Consider the following 10,105-nt stretch of genomic DNA (forward strand, 5'->3'; position numbering starts at 1 on the left):
CTTTCAACGGATTTTAACCTGCCTGCAGCACAAAGTCTGTGCACCGTACGATTCTGCCCGTGTGTGAATAGAGCCGCTCATTGTCCGGAGAACTCTATTGTTCGAGCGATTTTGCGACAATTGGCGTGTCCGGTGGCGTTATCGGCCTTTAATTGTAAATGATCACGTCATATGTGTTTTTTTAGGCCCAAGACATGGCGGTCAAGTACTTACTTTATTGTTGTCGGAATATGCATTTGAAAAATGTCAACGTTAAGACGTTTTCCTCCTTCATAGAGGCAAGAGCTCCTAAAACGATCTGTTAAAAAAATGATAATCCACAGTGATACTGAACAATATATTGTTGCTATTGGGTGGAAAACTTCTATCTTGTCATTTGTATTTTTTTTGGGCCTATACGCCGGCATCAGCCGTGGCCGGAGGCATTATGTTTTTTGCCTGGAGGGAAATACATCCATCCATTACATTACATTACAGTCATTTAGCAGACGCTTTTATCCAAAACGACTTACAATAAGTGTATTCCACACAGGTATTCATCCTGAGGAGACTGGTGTAGCTAGCTAGTAATGTGAGCTGATCGCTGGTCTAAAAGCGTACCTTGACATTTGCTGGTCGCAACCTTATAATAAAACTCTATTAAAGCTTAATTTTGGTAAAATGTGAATATCTTTGGTAAAATATGAGTAATATAATGACACAAGTATGTATCTGAACATGTATAAAGACATAACTTTGACCATGCTCTGTCTTTTTATTTCCTGAAAAGTTAAAATTTTGGACCTACAAGGTTTCCACCCGACAGTGACAATAAGTAGGAAGATAAGAGTACAACAAACTAAATCATCTGCTTTTGATTTTGGACATGATGGTCCAAAATTTCTGTCACATTTTTGTCGGGAAAAAAAAAAAGAGGAGGAATGAAGCGACAACGATGGCCTTGGCCTAGTGCCGGAGGAAGTACAGGAGACACATCTCCCCTCCGGAGAGAGAGGACACTTGCCGTCTTCATTAACTCACTCGCCGTATAATGAAGCTGATATACAAGAGGTGACGTGACTTATACGGCCATTTGTGCATACTGAGCATGCAGATGCACGTCTGCAACCCAATGTGTGTGTGTGTGTGTGCAAGTGTGTGTGTGCGTGTGTGTGTGTGTGTGTGTGTGTGTGGGTGGGTGTGCGTGTGTGCGTGTGTGTGTGTGTGTGGGTGTTTGCCATCAGGCTAGGAGCAGTTGGGCAGACATTTCCCATAGGGCTCAGTGGTAAATCTCCCTGACAACAGCGGAACAGAGACATTAAACTTTAACAAGGGGATCATTAATACACACACAGGTGCGTGCACATACACACACACACACACACACACACACACACACACACACAAACAGAAGGCTGGCAAAAGACGGGCAGGGGCTTATCATTATGGAAATGTTGGTTTAGCTAAGTGGCTCAGGCACAAAAGACTATTAAACAAACACACGGATTCAGACTAAATGGAAGCGCACACACTCGTGCAAATACACACACAGATGTCAATGACTACAACAAACATGTACATATGATTGAGTAAATACAACAATAATCTGTTAGTCCTCGTGGAGCTGAGCAATTGCACCACCTTAAATAAATATGCTGCTCGGGACGCACTGTGCTCAAGGTGTGCTATTCATGAAATATTATATGAATAAATCATTTCCATTTGTGGCCATTAGTATGTTCAACATAAATACTTTAAGCACATTGCTAAGAAGACTAGAAGCCTCTGGTTGGCCTGACTCCTTGAGAACCACCAGGTACAAGGGATGAAGGATTTTGTGAAAATATCAAATAGTAATTTTAAACCTGCTCTTATCAATATTTGTATGTTAATAGTGGATCAAGTGAGCCCCCAGAGAATTATTATCAAACTCACATTTGGCTATTTAAAGGGGCAGTGTGTGTGATTTAATGCCATCTAGCAGTGGGAAGTGCTCATTCTAAGCTAACGGAAACACAATGATGAAAACATAGTTAGGAATATTATATTCCATTTATGCAAATAGATCCTGTTAAATCCTACGCACTAGCACTTTAACGTCTTTCAGCTCATTGTTTTGGTTTAACAGCCCAAAATGTGTTTCGGTTTGGACTCACAGCTCATATCAACTTTGTTTCCAGCAGCAGCATGCAGCCGTTTTCTAAAAAGCTCTGATAAACCTTTTGTCCACTACCTAATAAGCACCAGCCAACAGACGGACAAAGTTAGCGACCGGCTGGTGAAAATAGTGGAACATTTAGCAGCTAAACAGCTCGACACATTTCTCAGGAGTTGGAAGAGACCAAAACAGAGCTCTAAGGAGACCGAACAGCAGTTGGTTAACACGTTCCCTAAAGTCAAATATGTCCCTAGGTGTGTTTCCATCTACCTGTTTTAATGCACACTTTACACTTTACACTGTACTGATTGTGTTGAGCTGCTGGAAGAGAGGGTGTACTAGCAGCAGATGACGTAGCCTTCTGGAGGGGCATCATGATTTATGTAGGGGTGGATGGTGCGGCCTCCACACAGCCAGGAGCTCACTCTGCTGTGTCGATAAAGCTTTCCCACAAGTTTTTTTTTCCCTTTCCCAATAAATCAATATTTGTGTCCTTGATTATAGTGTAGCCCAGCGGCGTCAAACTCATCTTCACTCTGGGCCACATCAAGGGCCGGTTGTAAATGTGAGCCTGTGTAAATGTAACTACTCCTGTATGTAACATATTGGTAAAAAAATGTCTCTGCATATTGATTATTGTTTATTCAAGTGTAAAAATATTGTACATGCAGTTATATAAATGTAAAAATATATTTAAGCACATTTCTGTTATTATAACTTAAATCCTTTTAATTTAGGGTTAAGAAACCCACATTACTCTATCACACTTTAAAGAAAATAGCAAAGACAAATATCAAACACAAGTTATTACAATAACTTTGTTCAAAGCTTAAAATCCTTTCAAGGGTGCGTTTTTGCACAATCCCACGTGAAGTATTTCATGTGTAGTAAAGCCACGTTTAAAGTCGTCTTCAATGTACTCACAATACATTTACATGTCAAATGTAGAGCAACCAGCCAAAGAGCTGCTTCTATCTCATAATTTCGACTATGGGGATATTTTTTATTTATTTTATTTTTTACTTTTTGCTGGCAGATTCGCTGGCCACATAAAATGACGTGGCCTTGAGTTTGACACCCCCTGGTGTAGCCCATAGGATGACAATAACATGAATATATACCACCGGGTATATGGTATTTGAGAGGCAAGAGGGAGATCAAATCTATTGACCTATACCTATAACCATTACCTAAACTCAGTATCATTTATAAAATGTTTTTTCTGTCTTCTTTGGGAAAAACATCCATTGTTAGATTAAAATGCTTCAACAGTGACACCTGTAGGACAGGCAAGAACGAGGTAGTTGCACATTAGTATCAATTTAAATGTAATCCCCTTTTTTTCATGCTAATCTGTTATTGGCCAAAACACGTAAAAAATGAGGCTCCAAGGGAGGGCGTCCTACTTTGGTGGCGTGCGGCGGCCTGACATGCTGCCGTACTCCGCTCACCCGGGACAGGATCCCAATACGGGCGACGGACTGCTGCATCGCATGGGAAGATGTTACCACTGTTCATTTAACAGAGGATCTGAGCACTTCCTAAACCACTGCTACTATCTGTCAGAAAACGCAGCGACGCAAAATAGTTTATTTAGATCTGATGTTTTTTTAATACGGCAAAAACCTGACAGCACACTCGCTACAGTTCCAAACATCCAACAGTACAGAGTGGTGCTTCTTCTTTCTCAAATGCACTGATACCTGTATGCAGAGAGCTTATTACCCAGAAAACACTAAAGAGTGTAATGTTATAGTTGTGGCCTCACAGATTTAATGATATTAGCTGCAGCTTAGTAAATCCTCTGGTAACAGTTTTCCTATCGCCGGTTGAAACTTTAACCTCGAACAGCTTAAGGCCTTAATAATTGTATTGATTTTGATAGCAAAACGTCTTGTGTGCTGTTCTTCCAAACGACACAGGACGCTGGTGCGTGAGGAAGGGGACGATCCTGACATGGGTGCTTGATTTTGGACCATTTTGATGGCTCCAGAGATTATGAGCTCTTGAAACCAGCCGACTGCTTTTCATATTATTCAAGTATTCCCATTTCAGCTCATGTGTCCCATACAGAACTCAACGATCCACTGACTATGCTTTCATAACTCAGGTTTGATGATATGCTATTAAGTCCGCTGAAACGAAACCAATGAGCTTTGGTGTCGGGCATAAAAGAGCCACGATGAATAAGCTTTGATAAGCACCATCATGACCAGAAGGACCGAGTGCAATCGGAGCCTTTCTCCCCAAAAAGTACTTTCCTTTCCCCCCCCTTTCAATCTGCATACATATGCTACTGGGCATAGGGTCTTTGACCACATTTAATCAGAAATATATGGAAGTCTAGAGCTGTCAATATTTTAAAGAATTCAAGTCTTAATAATGTGTCATTTAAAAAAAACTTTCATTCTTCCTCCGAATGCCAAGTTTCTTTATTATCTGGAGCTTTTTAGGATTTTCCGCCATACTCCTAGCTGCTTCTCTGTCACTATGGTCTCTCCCATGTGGAGATTACTCTCACTGCCAGAGGGGGGAGACAAAAGTGTTGCACTCCAGCTTTAAATTGAATCATAAACTGTAAAACAAAACAAGACAATATATCCTGTATCCTCTGCCTTGTCCGGCACATTGTCCTCTGTGAATCCTTTGCAACGTCCTGGACACTGCACATTTGCTCTTGAGGACTTTAAAGAGGTTTTGCTGTAGTTTATATAGCTTTAATTGGACAATTGTACCGGTGTATATATATTTTTCTAAATCTGAAAAGAAATCTGTATTTCACTGTAAAACTTCTTTAAATCTTAAATTTGCTTGAATTTCTACATTTAAATTGTATTTTGAAACAAGACGTGGAAGATTTCAGTTTGATTAAATGATTTGATTTCATCACTGCGTCTGTGGATATCCACACAATGAACTGTGCGCCTTGGATAATTGAATGATAATACAACACAAAGAACTAGGAAAGGAAAGAAAGATACAAATACACAATCGAAAACAAACTGCATTGGGTGTGTGTTTAATTACTTTCAAATGAGCTTCAATCGCACCATCAGACTTAATGGGTTAGTCATTCATCTACTTGAATACACACACACACACACACACACACACAAAGGCATCTTGTCAACGCAAGATCTAACTCATAACAAGGGCACCACATCGATTGGCTGACGCCCCCTCATTGATCCTGCGTCGGTTCTTCCTGCGTGTGTTTGCGTTTGCGAGTGTGCGACGACACTGAATCAATGCAGTGTTCACAGTCTGTCCCCCGACCAGCCGGCGGCCCTCAATGCTACAGTTCGAACACCTCTCGATCACTCCGACAAAAGCGTCCTTGTATCAGATGAACTGTGATGCGTCCCTATAACGAGTGGGAACGTTGAACGAAGAGTGTGAAAGAGATGGCAGCCCCTATCGCAGGTAATAGAACCAGTGGTAGGACTTCTTACAAGTGCAGTTAGTCATATTTTAGTGGCTTTGCACAGACAAAAGAGGGTCAGTGGCACTAATACATGTTTAACCATGATTAGCGCGAAATCCACAAAACCAGCCTGAAAATGAAATAAAATCTGAAAGGATTGAGTCGAAGGAGCACAGACGGATATTTGGCGGACCTTTAACAGGCCAGTCTGCGTCAGAGGGCAGGACTTAGCGAGGATCTATTCGCCTTTGACCACCAAAATGTAATCAGTTCATCCTCAGGTCCAAGAGGACATTTGTGCCAACATTTTTTGGGAAATTGCCTCCAGGTGTTCCTGAGATATCGGTTTCATGAGAATGGGACAGACGGACGGACGAACAAATAGTGCCTCCTCGCCGGCAACCGTAAATACACATAGCTGAGCCGTACACTCTGTCAAGTTCAAAGATGGATGTGTATGAGTCCAACCTGCAGCTACGTCTTGCAAATTCCAACAAATAAATATGTATATGTGTGCGCGCGTGCGTGTGTGTGCATGTGTGTGTGTTCTTCTGATTGTCTGTGTGTTGTGACCTTTATCCTCTCCTGAGAATTTTCACTCTCAGGTCGACACTTTTGAACATCAAAGATCACATCTGGTCAGTATCTCTGTACAACACACACACACACACACACACACAGCTAATACGATTACTGCCAGTGCCACACACACACACACACACACACACACACACACACACACAGCCACCTGTCTCTCCAGCCTCTCGCCTGCAGAGAAGTGACTCATGAAATCAGTCAGGCAATCGGTCCCTACTCCTCCATGCCTGTCCCTTCTCTTCTTCTTCTTCCACTTTTTTTTCTCCTCTCCTTCCTTTTACTAACACATCCCCTCTTCTCCATCGTCCACGTTTCCCCTCCTCCGTTCTTCTTCTCATTCATTCGTTCAGATAAAACCGGTGTACCTGTGTGTCATGTCTGCCCGTTTATCTAAGAACCAGATACATTCGGACATGCGCAGGAGCCACGTTAACCTGCTGCTTAGTTTTGCTGGTGTTTTCTTTATAATATTTAGAATATATACTTTTGGTCACACACAGTGTAACAGTTACAGCCTTCAAATCTAAATAAAAAGGAGATTATTGTGCACAGGTGAAGCCAGGTTTTCTTCACGGAGGTCATCCATTCATTCCAACGTATCCTCATAAAACACACACACACGCACACACACACACACGCACACAAGTCTTCTAGTTAAGCTGAACTAATAGTAGACCTCAATCTTCATCGATTTGCATCAGATGGTCCAATTTCCGAACAGTGCAGCCCACAGACAAATGATCAAACATCCCAACCTATGCATGGACAGTCAGAACCCCCCCCCCCCCAAAAAAACCAAACACAAACACCAGAGAAATTGATCTGTAAAATCAATCGGGCATTTGGAGTGGATTGTGTTTCGGACATGTGAAGCGGATCGGTCAATGAGTATGTGACTCGCACGCAGCGGCCAACAAAAATCGGTGGAACCTGCAGTTCCCTCGGGGGACAAAGCAGAAGTTCCTTTAAGGTGAAGCTTGTTATAAGGAATTGATTAGAGAAGAGCAGTCTACTCAATTTCACACCCTCTCCCTAACAAATATATGTGTGTGTGTGTGCAGGGGTGCTCAATAGACACATGGCTATCCTCTTTCTACAAAGCTGTTTTCTGCAGACTATATTGTCTTACTTATTGCGTGGAACGTTTCATCCTCTGGGGACCATGAATATTCGTAACAAAACTTCATACAAGTACCCCTAATCGGAGATGCCTGTTCAACATGAAAATTCAACTGTTCATTCCTTTTGTTTTTTATTTGACTGTCTGGCGATCAGAAAAATCCATCCAGAGTTCCAGTGATAATTTTGACCACTTGTGCAATGTGTTAATGTGTTTATGATGACAATCAATGACTCTCAAAACTATTTATTCACCCGGACACATGTATACTCAGGCACCATAACACTCCTGACACTACTGTTCGCAGAGAAATAGTTCCAGTTTACGGTTTCAAATATCTGTAAAGCAAAGTTAAAATACTAACTGTCCACGGCCCTGGATCCATCTGCAGGCCAAGCTTCCCCTTGAGACCCTCATCTCTTTAGATGATGTGAGAATGCGTCCTTGTTAAAACTGTATGATGTTGTGTATTTTATCATATAAAATGCTGCTGCTGTGATTTGATGTCCTGTCATGTGTTGGATGCTGCTATTTGACCCTTTCTTGGCTCGGTCTCACTTGTAAAAGAGGTTTTAATCTCAATTCGACTTCCTAGTGATAAAAAAAGTATATATTATTTATTTATTTTTTTTACGGCGTGGCTGTGGAATCTGTGTATGATTGATGGAGGCTTTATTACCGTATGAGGAATTGAACTTTTCTTACCCAGTTTCACCCCGCAACACCTTCATCAAAAACACTCTCTATCACACACACACACACACACCAAAAAACCTCATATCCTTTCCTCTTCCATTTCCCCTCCTCTCATGGCAATCCCTCTATCACATTTCACATTTATCACATTTCACATATCACATTTGCATTCAATTCAAGATTTGTTTCAAATCTGGTTATATTTACAACTGTCTGATGATATCATACGAAATGAAGATATACATAAAGCTCAATACAAATAAATGACATTGATTCATATAAATATTTCCAAAGCATCTGAAAGTGTGCTTGGGTGGTGCAGGGTTGGAAAGCACTCACCTTCAGCTCAATTGCCTGTGTTGAGTGGTGAGAAGCCAGTGAGGGATCATATCCGTTGCTGGTCCCTTTGGTGGAGGGGGGCCCTGAATGATTCAGGGGGCACAGAGCAGGACAGCGGCCCTAGAGAAATTAAGAAACTTAAGTCAGAACAAACATTTCCTCAAGATATTTTTTAAAGTAGGATAAGTAGCAGGTCTGCTCTTGTATGTACTGCTTCCTGGAAATAGCCACGGCCTCGCACTCTGCTTTCATATATTTAAGGAGGTAGAAATAAAAGCATTACGCCCGAAGACAGTACAAGAAGAGAATGTATGCCTTCACCAATAGGTCAGGTTGCATTTTACATTCATCGTTTTATTCAAACATTTTTGTGAAATTATCATAATTAGCACGTGAATTCATGATTTACGGCCAAAAACGATGTTTTGTGAGCTCACAATGACCTTTGACCTCGAAAAAATATCAGTATACCGTTGAGTCCAGGTGAACATTTGTGCCAAATTCGTAGAAATTCCCTCCAGGCGTCCCTCAGAGTACGGACAACCTGCGCACAAAATGCCTGCAGCCACAACTGTCGCCGGCTCAGAAGCATAAAATCACAAACCCACTCAGCGCTGTGGGGCATATACATTTGCTTGTTTTAAACAGTTGACCGATGACTGAGACGGTCTCCACTCGGGGCTCACTGAAGGTGCTGAGATTGTTCAGACCTGTATAACCTGACTCAGCTGATAGCAGCTCCCACATCCCCCCTCGCAGCCATTTTCCCTTCCCGTACATGCTGAACTGGAAGTTATACTGACGGCGCTGGTATAACTTTTTTTAAATCGTTATGGCTAACGTGTTAGCAAACAGTTGCCTATTTACACACCCATAATGTTGATGTTCCAAATTCTAAATCAACATTTGAATGCTGCGCAGTTGTTGTTTCTATTCATTCTGATTAGGCTACATATTATTATTATTATAATTAGAACACAATATTATTGGTAAATTTTTGTCTGTTGAATAAAAGACTACAGACAGCAGACGGCTAGCTTAGCTTAGCATAAAGACTGGAAACGCGGTAAACAGACCACCTGGTTCTGTTCGACAGTAATAAAATCAGTTTAAGGCAAAAAAACAAAAACAAAAAGGTTGTCTGAACTGTAACCCCATTACTTTAGTTTTTGCACAGAATAAATACATTGTTGTTGACTAGTGAGCTATAGACTGTGGCTAAGTGGAGAGCAGGGCCGTCCTTCAATCAGAGGATCGGCGGTTCGATCCCCGGCTCCGCTAGTCGCATGTCGATGTGTCCTTGAGCGAGACACTTAACCCCAGAATTGCTCCCGTAGCTGTGCCTACGGTGTAGAATCTGAATTGTAAGTCACTTTGGATAAAAGCGTCTGCTAAATGACTGTAATGTGTTGGCAGGTGGATTTTGTTACTTTTGGACAGAGCCAGGCTAGCTGTTTGCAGTCTGTATGCTAAGATAAGAGAGATAATTACAGATAAGAGAGCGGTATCGATCATCCAATCCAACTCTCCGCCACAAAGCAAATAAGTCTATTTCTCTAAATGACAAACTATATATACAATATTCAATGTAAAGTTGGCATCGTTTGCAGTAAATAGGCTCGATTCCTCTTAGAAAGAAAAACTAATTGAATGCTGGATGTGAGACTGAATAACTTGTGAAAATAAAATGTATTTTTTGCAGCTAAGACAAACAATAGGAGTAACTGAAAGAAAAAGGAAGGAAATAATGATGTAAAGAACAAGGGAAGAAAAAAAACTGTGGGAGTTTGGG

Source organism: Pholis gunnellus (genome assembly GCF_910591455.1).
Source record: "Pholis gunnellus genome assembly, chromosome: 1".
Classification (NCBI taxonomy): domain Eukaryota; kingdom Metazoa; phylum Chordata; class Actinopteri; order Perciformes; family Pholidae; genus Pholis; species Pholis gunnellus.